Here is a 12944-nt window from a genome sequence, read left to right on the forward strand (position 1 = left end):
GTGGACTTCCAAAAATATGTTACTATTTCTTGCTTCTCTTCATCTGCTATCAGTTGGTAAAGATCAAACTTTTTAGAAAGAAATGCCTAGTGCTGATCTAATTTCTCTGTGTGGTGTTTCACGATAAAGCTTCCAGTTTATTTCTGGTGTGAATTTCTGTTACCTCAACTTTCAGCTGTGTTTTTTGTATTCTACTCTGAAGATCCATTAGCAACATTTTCTTCCCTTTATAGGTACTTCTAAACTGAAAACAGACTTTACCTTAACCTCCTCTTTGATAATCCAAATATATTGACATTTTGAGTGCGTTGCTACAAGGCATATCTTTCAATCCTTTAATCATTCTCAGGGCTTTCTTCTCTGAGTTATGTCCAATTTCTCAGTGTTTCTCTTGAAATATATATGCCTAGCAAAAATTGCACTGCTGTTAGGTATATTTTCTCTAGTTCTGCTTCGTATGCTTTTTTTCCTACACCCAAAGTGTGTATTGGTACCACACCTATGGACATGGCCTGCGCTCAACTTGCTATCAGCTGCAACCCATTTTTCAGAGCCTGTGTGGCTTCCCCATATAAATCTCACAATCCTACATTCTTTTTATGCTGAAATATCGCTTCTACTTGTCCACAGCAAAACACATATAGGTTATTTTTGCTCTTTTTTGTAAGTAACCCAGATCATGTGTCATCTGAATGCTTTATCAGCAATAAGAGCATATTTTCTTCCAGATCACTGATAAAAAAGTTAAGCTGAACAAGGCCAGGGCCTGAGTCCTATTAGGTCCTCACTTAAAAGATACTTGTTTCATGCTAATTTAATAATGTTAATAATGAACCAAGATCATTGTTCCTTTTGTTCCTGCTATGTTTAAAAAAAGTCTCTCTTGTGCCCTTAATTCAACTGCCCACTGACTGATCCATGCTTGGTTTTCCTTTTCTTACTAATTTTTGAGAATTCTTATTTCCTATTTACATTACTTTCTATCCAGTTGCCCTCTTCTCTGAGCATGTACACGTGTACGTGCATAGTAATTTCTTGCACCTATTTCTAGGCTAATTTTCTAACATGTCAACCTTCTGGGTTTGAGTGTAGCTTTTTCTGGGACTAATAATCAGTCACAAATAACTCCCCATTACCTTGCACATTCTGTTCACGGTCTTTCTTCTGGATAATGTGCCTCACAATCACGTTGTGTAGTCCAACTACAAAGCCAATTAATAAACCCTAAAGGGAAGAAATATCATAGCGGAGGTGAAGAACAGGCATGAGAAAGGGACAGGAGCAGATCTTCTAAAGTGAGGAACAAAACCTGCTAATTACAATAAAGTGAGCAGCTTGCCAGTGAGAAAGAGAAGGAGGGAGAGAAGTAGTTGAGAAGAGTTGTCACAAGGCAGATGACTTGGCAAGGAAAGCTCCAGTCAACCTGGAAATAAATAACACTAAACAAAACAAAACAACAAAAAAAAAACACCCCACCCAAACCACGACTGTAAACATGCAACCCCTTGAAAAGGGAAAAAAGGGTTTAGTACCTGAAATGAGACTTAACGGCTATGTGCATGTTCAGGACCCCTAAGGCATAGCTATAGGCTTTTCAGATTCTGAGTAACAACAAAATAGCATGGATGTCAACTTATTTTAATGTAGGCTCAGTTAATTGGCAAAAGTGGTCTGAAGTAGTTTTAGACCAGCTTATATCACCCTGAATGACCATAGAAAATTATATGTGCAAAAATATCCAAGCTGGTTTTTTTTTTTTTTACCATTACAGGGCTGTGCCTGCATCAGGAGTGTTTTGCTGGCACGTATGGCAGCATACCTGTAGCAGAAAGGCACTTTGAGCACAGGGATTGTTGAAATGCCAGCTAGTAGATGCCTGATGTATGGGTTTGGGTGCCCTGCTTGAGACCGTGCTGGCTGTAAAGCCCGAGTTGGACACTTTGCAATCAGAACACATACATTAATAAACATTAGTAAATACTAGAGGAAAAACTATAAATAGGTGTAATAAGGATAATAATGAGTGTTGCAAATAGCCAGGAGCCGTGACATGGCTATGCTTTATTATACTGAAAGAGCTTTCTAATGAGGATGAAGTGGGCATCATTTAATCAGCTCATTTTTTCTTACCAAGCAGATTAGCCCACTGGGACAAACCTGCTTGCATAGTTTAATAAAGCACATTACAGATGAGAATTACATTCAATGATGTTGCAACATATAAATTCAAATGAAAAATGAGGTTAATGTCTGGAGAGAAGATTTAGTAAAACTTAATCGTTTATTCCATATACCATTAAAACCTTAGATTTACTGTTTTTAATTAAGCATCTTAGCTGTTCCCCAATCTGCCAAGGCATCCTTTGCCTATCTTAAGGTCACCACAGCAAGATCAGCAGTCTACAAAGAGGCATCAACAGTGCACAGGGCAAGATACTAAAATAATGCATTACAGGGTTAGCAAAATTTCAGTAAGAAGAAAACTAACATACCAGCACACCCCTGCATAAAATCCCACAGTGTAAAAAGAAAAGGGGAAGGGAACAAAACTTTTCCCATAGCATGAAGAAAAACTTCTTGGAGCTGTAGGACTTGAAAAGGAATGGAGGACACTTTGCAGTTTGAAGTTCTCAGCATCTCACAGGGTTGCACTGAAGCAGAGATGTCACTGTAAAATACAAATTGCTTTGAAGATAAATGGGCCAGCTTTCACTGTATGTATGAGCAAAAGAATGACAGTCATATTCTAGTTCAACCCCAGAGGAAAGAGATACATAATTTTCCTTGAATACTGTGTGCAGTTCTAAACTGCTTAACCTCTCAAAAGATGCTTTGGTGTTGGGGGATGTTCAGGGAAGAGTAGCACAGAGAATCAAATCTGGGGAAGGATATCACAGTTTTGGCTGAAGAAACACGCAGGCCAAGATCAGCCCTCTGAAACAATACATATAGGAATAAGGGGAAATAATCTGGATGTGCAAAATCTTGATGGCACAAAGAGAGTGAAGAAGGAGCAACTTTTTCTTCCAATACAATAACTAGGAGACTACAAATACAACTAAGAGAAACTTGGTGCAAAACAAAACTAGAAGTAGTTGTTCACACAGTGATGGGAGGCTTGGGACTCTTGCTGTCAATGGAAGTTGTAAATGCAAAATGTTTGCATAGGTTTAAGGAGAGGCTGGAGAAACATACGTGGAAGAAAGGTTCACTTTGGATCACTCAATACAGGAAACACATCAGTCTCAGAAAATTCTCCAAGTTGAAAATAGTTGGGGACAAGAGATTACTCAAGATACCAAATCCTCCTCTTCTGTCCTTGCTCTTACACTGGCATTCAGTTGTAGCTGGAGACAGGATACTAGGCCAGTCGAGCCCTTGATCTCCACCATGAACAGTCATTCTGATTTTCGTTAAAGTGGATACACTCACTGATTTAAAATCGGAAGAAGACTCCTGAAAAAAAAAAATCCACGTATCAAGTGGCCATCCATTTCCTCTCATTAACTACAAGATTAGGGACCCAAATACCTGTTTTCCTTTTCCAAGACAGCCAGCCTTTCTTCCATCATCTGTATCATAATGAACCATTGCACCTGAAGAAAAAAAAAATCTCTCCACTGGAAGGAAAAGAAATTTTAAAAATCTTTTTGCAAAGCTTTAGCACAGCTGGATCGTGATCTTTCACTGGGCAGTGCTTTTACACAGATCATCATAAATAGCAGGAAGAAAATAAAGAAAAAGAAGCCCCATTTCCTAATCTATTGTGGTCAGCTGAATTTCAGGAAAAAGTAAAGGATGCCAGCACAAGTTGTCACCCGAATCAGGCTTAATACACTAATATCCTTTATTGCACCAGCCAAAGAGATATTTAGGAAAAGGCAGCAGTTCCCAAAGCATTATTCAATAGTAACCAGTGCTTCTTTATTCTCTCTTGTCACCTTCAGCAGTATTGCACGTCACCAGTCTCCTTTCATTACCTTAGATGACTGTAACTTGGGGTTTTAGGAATACTCTTCAATGTTCTGTGCCAGTGGCCAGATGGGTGCTGTGTAGAAGGCAGCTGTCTCCTAGAGTTTGATTCTGTGCCTCACAGAGTAATGGACAGGTGATTACTGTTTTTTCCTACTTGGATTCCAATTACTGCAACAACTTGGAATTAGACAAAATGTGCATACTTTAAAAATGCTTTGTCTCTACAGCTGCAAGGCTCAGCTGGGATTTTCTGAGACCAGAGCTATGAGTTAAAGTACAGAATATATTTCGTAAGCTGTTATCCAGAGGTTTGGTTGGATGCAGCTTACCTTCCTTTGCTCCCTCCACACCATCCATGTCCCCTGGCCTGCCAGGGAGCTGCTGTCAGTGGGATCCAGCCCATGGCAGCCCCCGGCAGAGGCAAGGTGCAGGACAGGAGGAGCAGGAATCTCCTGGGAGCTCAGGGCACTGCTGCTTCACCTACCTTCAACATCCCTCTTGCACTGCCTCCCTTCCCCCAGCCCTGCAGGCAGCAGGGCCAGCCAAAGGACGGCATTAGACACCCAAATGTACACCTGGGGGGAAGGAAAGATGCTGTTCTGTTCTTTCATGTAATGAAGCAGCCCTTAATACCCAGCAGCTCAGCTGAAACCCACCCAATGCCATACCTGCCTGTGAAAAACCTTTGGTTAAGCCTCTTACAATGCACTTACATGGTTTCAAACAGTTTGCAGTGCAATGAAACTGGGAGCCAGTTATCAGAAGTCTACTTTGGCCCCTGAGTGGCACAAGGAAAGTAGAGGTCTTCTGCTGCACTTTGGCACAGCCCAGGAAGGTGCCCTGGCATTGCTGCGGGGCTGAGAGGAGCGGTGGGGAAACAGCCACTGCTACACGCACACACACATGCACCTACCTGACTGCAGAACATGGCTCTGGCCACCTTCCTCTGGGAAGAGATTTACATCTTGTTACTCCAAATGTTTATAAATAAAATCCAGTGGCTGCGATAGAAACCACAGGTCCACTTTGTTGTGGAGTATGTAGAGTTTTGCTTTAAGCAGTTGAGAAAAGGTGGATTGTCCTTGTAGGACCTTGTTAAAATGAAGGTGCTAGAAACTGGAAGAGCATTTGGTGAAGAGCTGTTAAAGAAAAAAATCACACAGATGTGGATACCACTAGGCTTGTTTTAATCACAGCTCAGAGTTGGGCCACCACCTGTGAGTGGCAGAGAACAAAGGGATGCAGCACATCTTATATACACTTACCAAATCATTAGTCAATGTCTGAAGTTTTTAGAAGTTTCCTTTGATCTTGTCAGTTCTGCCAATCCATCACCTGACCCTGTCCCACTTGATTCATCTATTTGGTTCCCATCTCTGCCCCGGTTCCAAGATCCTCCTTGGATCATGATCTTTTTTCTGCTGCTTTAACTCACACAGTCCTTCAAGCACACTTAGTCCTTGAACAAGCAATTCCTATTCACATATACTAATTTTATTTAAAACACCTGTGCATACAAATTGATCATCTATTGTTTCTCTTTTCTCCTACTGATTAACTTGATTAAGTTTTAAACCAGCCTTGGATTAGGGCTGTGCAAGGGCTGAAGCCTGGTTCTGCCATTTAGCAACTTCAGCACTAAATTTCTTAATTCAAAATACATTTTCTTTAACAGAGCAGGTGCAAGTTACCATTTTAAGACCCCACCATGTCCTTGGGAGGACAACAAGGGAAATAGAGCCCCAGATATAACTGCAAAAAGCTAAGACTGAAAGGACACCACAGCTCACAGCAAAAGAGTACCCTCCACTTCCACCATCTGCACAAAACAACACGGTGTGATAAGGATGAGCAAATGGATGATAGGATGGAAGGACTGTTGAGGCTTACAAAAAATGAGCAGGGAAAGAAAGGAAGCCTGGACAATATTAAAGAACACATTTAAATCTCCCAGCATATCAGAACTGTACAGCCAATATTAATCTATTGAACTTGCCATAGGAGTAGCATTAATTGATAAAAGCCCTGTCATTCTCCTCAGTTTCTAAAGAAAATCTTTAGTAAAACAGATTTAGTGGATTAAGAAAGTCTCTGATAAAGCTGCTCTAACTTGGTTCTCCAGTATGTACTACCCAGCTGTAATTACAGTTTTTGCAACAGTATTTTCTCAGGGCAAATCCTCCTGTGAAAACTGTGAGGGGGTTCTGTGTTGATAGCAGAAATGATGTTATTTTTACTTCACTGTGGGATTTTCTAAATGTTTCCACCTGTTAAATAGAAATCGATTCTCCTAGGGAGAAAAGTAAGACTTGAATAGAACAGGGAAACTTTTCTGAATCTTTCTGTCCCGTAGCTGTTGAGATCATATTGGAGAAGAAAGGCACAGGCATGAGTCACAACCTATAAATTTTGACAATTTGATGATGAAAACTTTACTGGTTTTGTGATAAACAAAACTGTAAGACCTGGAGTTCACCAACAACAAATATGTACTACAGAGTAGTAAATCACTACATAATCACTACAAATGACATAAATTATGCCATTTAGGCACTAGTTTGAGAAGAAAACAGTGCATAGCTACATGTGCAATGTAGGACAATATCAAGATGATTGTTCTTAAGAGATGGCATTTTTGCAGTTTTTAATGAAATATTGCAACCCATTTCCCTCAGTGAAACGCCTCTGGTTTGCAATTCTGTGCTAGGATATTTTGACCCTAAGGACCTCAGTATGACTGGGTTCATGCATCTTCCAGCACCATCGCCTCACTTCCCTGCCAATAACAATAAGGCACAGCTGGGAGAGATGAGTTTACAGCTCAGCCATACTGACCCAAGGGTGCCATCTGAGCCTTTAAGGACTGTTGACACCCGCCACAAGTTCAGACATCTCCAGGGTTCTTGGTTGCTGGGTGATGCAGTGTCTTAAAGACTGACAAAGAAGAGAATTAAGTTGTGCCTGGGTTATGCTTTGCACACAGGTGTAGCTAAGGAATCAGGTTGGCAGCTCTCAGTAGGCAAAAAGGATGGGGAACAAGCAAAATGTAGGTTGCCTGCAGTTGTCTGAGTCTATGGTTTGATATTTGGAGCTAAGAATGTATATGGGATGCGTCAGAGAGAGAACATTATACCTGGACCTGAAAAACACTCTCTTTCTCTATCCCTGAGTGATTACTTCCCCTATATGTATAGCGGCAATAATACCACTTCCTTAATAAACATGGGATCTGTGAAGGTCAATTCATTAAAAAGTGTGAGGTAGCCAGACACTGGTGTAATGACCTACTCCTGAGGTATTCGGGGTGGTTAAAATAAGTTCACAAGTATTTAGAGGGAGAACTTGTTTAAAATTTACATAACCAGTCCCTCACTCACACTGAAATACTTTGAGGCAAGGAAGCAATTTTTTAATAAGATTTATGTGAAATCAAAATAGTTCAGTTTGCCTTTAGGATATGTTAACTCACAAATTATGATATCAGTATATTACATATATTTTGTTCTATTAAAAAAAAAAAAAAAACTTCAACTGTTTATCCCAGTGTAAGATAAAAACTTCAGAAACCTCGTGGAAGAGAGAGTCTGTTTATTTTTAGTTTTGTGTGGCAGATGTAGTGGAGGTCCTGGCTGAGGAAGAACTGTGGCTTCCTGGAGGTCTCTCCATGCTCCACTGCAACGAAGGTCATGTCAAAAGCTAAAGGTATTGCATTCATGCACTATGCCAAGTGCAGACTCCCTGGGGAATTGACTAACCCTTTATGCTCTATGTGCAAGTATATATAAAAGGCTATTAATGAAAAGTTCCTGAAGAAAAACATCTGCAGTCAAAGTTTCCAAGTGCTTACACTCTTCCTAGAAGTGACACCTCCCTGCACCTATCACTCCAGGTTGCCCCTTTCCAAATACCTAGTGCAATGCTAGAGGAAAAATGGAGCTGTGTGCTTTGCATCAATATGCTGATAATTTCTCAGCATGAGAACAGAACTGGCGAGGATTTAACTTGTTAAATCTTGAAAATGCAATGTCTACCTTGGAGCCAGATAGAGGAAGTTGTTGATTTGGCTTTACTCAATACCACATGTGAGGAAGGTACACATCATTTCAGTTTCCTGTCTCACTTGTTCCCTCTTCTTTCTAGCGGGAAGGGCTCACAGTGAGCACTGTGATTTTCCCTCTGCTAAGCCAGCACCCGTTTCTGAAATGGAGTACTTTCTGGCTGGCGTGCTGCAAATGCGCACACTTGTCAGCTCTTGATTGCAGGAGAAACACTACGTCAGGATTTCAGGACAGAAATAACCCTGCAAGAAGATGTTTGTGTCTCAGAATGAAGTTGCTTAGCTGAAGAAGGACATAAATAACCAAATTCTGATTTTTATTGGTATGGTCATTCTTCTGCTCGTATAATATTACAGACTGGAAGGGAGAGGAGAAATCACGTTAGATCATAACCTTCTCTTTGTTAACATAGCTAGCTTCCTGTAGCACATCTGGTATATTTTTCTTACTAGTGTTGTAACTGTCCCAAGAAACTCTATCAGCTCTTCCAGGAAAATAATCTCCATCTGAATGGATTGTACTTTGAAGGAGTAAGCAATAAAAAGGTTTGGAGTTTGTTCTTTTTTGTTTTTTGCTTTCAAATTCATTAGAAGGCAGATGGAGGTGAAAGAAAAGCTGTACTTAACAGAAGGAGAGCATGTAACAAATGACACATTGAAGGCTGATATATTAGTGCCTTTTTTCTTCCTTTTTTGGCTCTGATTCTCACAAATGCAATTGTTTCCAGAAGCTTATCAATATTTATATTAGCAAAAAAAGAGTTACAAGATTAACCAAAGGAAAAATCTTCTGATTAATAGTCAAGTTCAAGCTTTTATGTCATGTTGAAATACTCTCCAGACTACCACACTAGGCTGAATATATAGTAAGACTATCCAAGATGTCTTACTAAGCGCTTCTAGCTCAGAATTTAGGGCCTGTAATAATTCACTTGCTTTACATTAAATTACTTCCTTGAAGTGGATTTACTGGACATTCTCTCTAAGAGACCCAGTAATACGCCCAACAGGCAGCACGGGGCTGTGCAACGGCTGCTCTCTGCAGAGCTGCAGAGCTTGGCACGGGCAGGACTCCCTGGGCTATGGGAGAGGAACGGTTGAGGTGGGGGAAAGCCATGGATGACTCCCTCGCCTGCAAGAGCTGTTCCACAGCGTTGTCGGAGGCTGCAGTGAGGAAGACCCCAGGCAACCTAGAAGGGGAGGGCAGGGGGAGCAATTGCAAGAGCCATAGAGGACTGTGGGCCAGAAGAAGCCAACAGAGGCAATCTGAAAAGTGTCTCTTCAAGAACTCATGAAATGCAGAAGAGATTTCAAAGGACAAAGAACAACAGACATCATTTCTATCTTCAGAAGGGGAAGCTCTTGCGAATTTTGGAGAAGTCAGCATAATGTCAGTACCTGAGAAGAACCTGGAAAAAATTATTACATGGTCGATTTATAAGCACCTAGAGAATAATAAGGTCATAAGAAACAGCCAGCATGGATTTGTGAAAAACAAATCACGTCAAACCTATCTGATTTCCTCTATTGACAGGTCTGCTGGATAAGAGAATAGTCACTGTCTTGTCTTCAGTAAGGCTTTTGACACTGTCCTGTATAATATTCTCCAACATTCCACAGCACGCTGGGAGATGGCCTGGTTGAAATTACTGTACAGTGGATGTGTTCCTTGAAAACGTATAGTCAGAATGGTTCACATTTTTATCAATGATCTGTATCAAACCAGACAAGCATTTTATATTGACTCTTGTGGGGGGCTATCTTAGGCCAGTTCTGTTCAATAATTTCATTAGCAGTTCAAATGATGGAATAGCATGTATACTAATGTGAGGACACCAAGCTGGGAGGGGTCGCAAGCTCTGTGGAGGACAAGTTTAGAATTTGAAATGATCTTGACAAATTGGAGAAATGGTCTGAAATCAATAAGATGAAATGATATAAAGACAAGTACAGAGTACCGCGCTTAGGAAGGAAAAAACCAAATGCTCAAATACAAGTTTGGGTGTATTGAGAGAGAAGGGTCTGGGATTGCTCTGCAGAAAAGGATCAAGGATTACAAGAAACCACCATTTTGACATGAGTCAAAAGTAGGAATCTTCTGCTCAAAAACAAAAATGTCATGAGCTGTATTGGCAGGAGTGTCAGATAAGATATGGAAAATAATTTGGCTCTTCTCAGGGCTACTAAAATACTGTGTCCAACTTTAGTTCTCTCCTTTGAGAAAAGAGGGTCCACTGGAAAAGAGCTAAAATGCAACAATTCAGGCACCCTGACTTCTAAGGAAAGGCTGGAATATATGGTTTGTTTTCTTCAAAAAGTGAAAGATAGAGTGGAATATAATAATGGTCTTAAAATGAAAAAAAAAAACCTTCTCATTGAACAGTGATTAAATTTATTATCTATTGACAACAAGACAATAGTTACATTTGCAGGAATGCAAAATTATGTTATGTTACATATTAGGAAGCGTTTTCAAGTTCAAGGGCTTGTAAAACACTGGAAAAAAACTTTTAAAGAAAGCTTGTACATCACCTTCACTGGAGGTTTAAGAAGAGGTTAGACATGTCTCAGGGTGGTGTGAAAATATTTGGTTCTGCTGTAAAGCAAGGGCTTCACGCAAAAATTGTCCTGAAGTTTCTTCCAGTCTTGCAATTGTGTGATTTTTTGGGAAGCTTGTCCTGATAGTCTGCCTGCTGTTTTTTAGATTGTCACCATGTTTCCAACAAAAAATGCTTTGATTTAGGTCTCTCAGTGAAATCAGTGTCAGAAATCCTGCTGACTTAACTACTGCCCCAGAACAAGGTTTTCAGGAGACCAGTTCAAAATGTCTTTGTTTTAGTAACTGTGAAAGGCCAGAATTTGAGCTCTCTTCAGAAAATATATGATGTGATCCCTGCTACCTGGCTCCTGCTAGAGAGCAGGTGTTGGTATTTGTATCAGACAAAGCTGGGTTGAGCTAACACCTGTTGAACTGCTAATGGTCCATTATATTATTTAAAGAGAGCTACAGACAATTTATCTGGTGCCGTTAACCAGTAGTATTTCAGCTGCTAATCACATTAAATAAATAAAAAAAAATCATATTTTTTCATTACACCAACTCCTTGGGTTAATCACTTGCTCTAGACTAATCCTGTTAGAGCTGCATCTTGGCAGAGGCACTTCTGGCAAGGGAAAGTCCAGAGGCAGGACAAAACTCTGTTTGTCCTGCCAAGCATGGTCTTGGCTGAGATTACAAGGTTATTAAAAACTGCATAAGCAGCCAGCAAAGTACAAATGTCCATTGCACAGTTTTGCAGATAATTGGCTTGCTAGTAATGCTGTCTCTGGCACAAAGAGCACCTGGATCATGTACAATATCCAAAACAGTAGTAGGAGACCCCACACAACTCCCATAGTGTGACGAAGCATCAAACCTTATCCATGGTCATGCCTAAAATTCAAAATATAACGTGGGTGATCCCAGCAAGAAATCTAAGGTGAATGTACCAACAGTCTTGCAACCTATCAAGTAAAACTTAGCTGCAAAGTATGTGAATTCTTCATCTATATGCATTCAGTAGAATGCAACTTGTCCTCCCTCAAATGCATTCGGCCACATCAATCTGTGATTTTCTCTGCCACAAGCTGGCTTGCAGTAACCATTTCTCATGACACCTTCCAGAGATGGGTGCAGACTTGTGCCTGCCTGTCACAGTCTTGGTGGCAGGCAGGCAGGGCTAGTAGCAGCGCTTGGGAATTTCCAGGGAGCTGATAGACTTCTGCCTGGAATTTGCCATAACTATGCTAATATATTAAGTCCTAAAAGGTTTGAAGACCTTATTTTACTGCTTTCCCTAAGCCACATTGCCCTGGGAGAGGGGAAGGGCAGCTGCTACTTTGCTATGTTTCAGATGGCTCTCCAGGCAACCTGAAATCCCATTCCATTTAAGGGGTTTTGGGCTGTAGAACATGACATCTCCCTCTCTGCTTTGCCAGAAAAGACATGTGCTAGTCCTCTGGGCATGCAGCCTAGTCTGTCTTTTCTTGAGGCTGAGCCTGATAGCTGAAGCTTTGGGTTTAATTTTTATCAAATCATTCATTATATATACATATATATATTTCTGTGTGCATGTGTGTATCCTGTTCAAGAGAACTTCTCCCTTCTGCTGTTTATTTTAACCTATGGAATAGGTAACTCTGGAAGTTTTATAAGTAATATTGTAGATCCAACATAGTGGTTTGGATAGTGAGGCTGCAGCTGGATTGAAAGGAGATGGTGAAGTGGTTGTCCCCTGGGGTGCCCTGTAGCTCTCAAAGTTCTGGGATCCAGGGTGCTCTGGAAACGTGCTTGCAAGACCAGCACAGGTGTATTACTGGTTGGGTGTGCTGAAGTCAGTGGTTTGTAAAATCTGGTCTGCCTGTGTTTGTCAGTTCAGCAGAAATACAAGGCTGTACAGCCCTTGTTCTTTATGTTTGTATGTCAGCGTTCAGGAAAGCCCACCGCAGCTTGTTGGGCTGGATAGTTTGTGGGCAGCCCCGTGAGGCTTGTTGGTGGCACGGCTACACAGGCAGTGTGACACACAAACCACGAAGAGGTCTGCTCGTATGTCCAGCTGTTTCCCAAAATGTCAAAGGCCTTCTGTAAACTGCTCAGGGGGGTGGATCTATGCTGCAGGAGGAGCCTTCCCGTGCATACAGACCTAGCTAAACCCATGCTCAGGACACTTCATTAACCTTTGAGGGTTTATTGACCTTAACAAGTTCTTGTAAATGAATGACTCGCTTTATTTTTTTTTTAGCAGATGGCTGAGACTATTAGTGAACCGGTTTATGGTGTGTGTTTGACATGCAGGATTAACTTCTCACTGGGGGCTGAAGCTATTAAGAAAAAGCTTTTTTTCCATTAATCTAATATTTGCTTCTCCTGATG

This window comes from Falco biarmicus, chromosome 6 (assembly GCF_023638135.1).
Source record: "Falco biarmicus isolate bFalBia1 chromosome 6, bFalBia1.pri, whole genome shotgun sequence".
Taxonomy (NCBI): domain Eukaryota; kingdom Metazoa; phylum Chordata; class Aves; order Falconiformes; family Falconidae; genus Falco; species Falco biarmicus.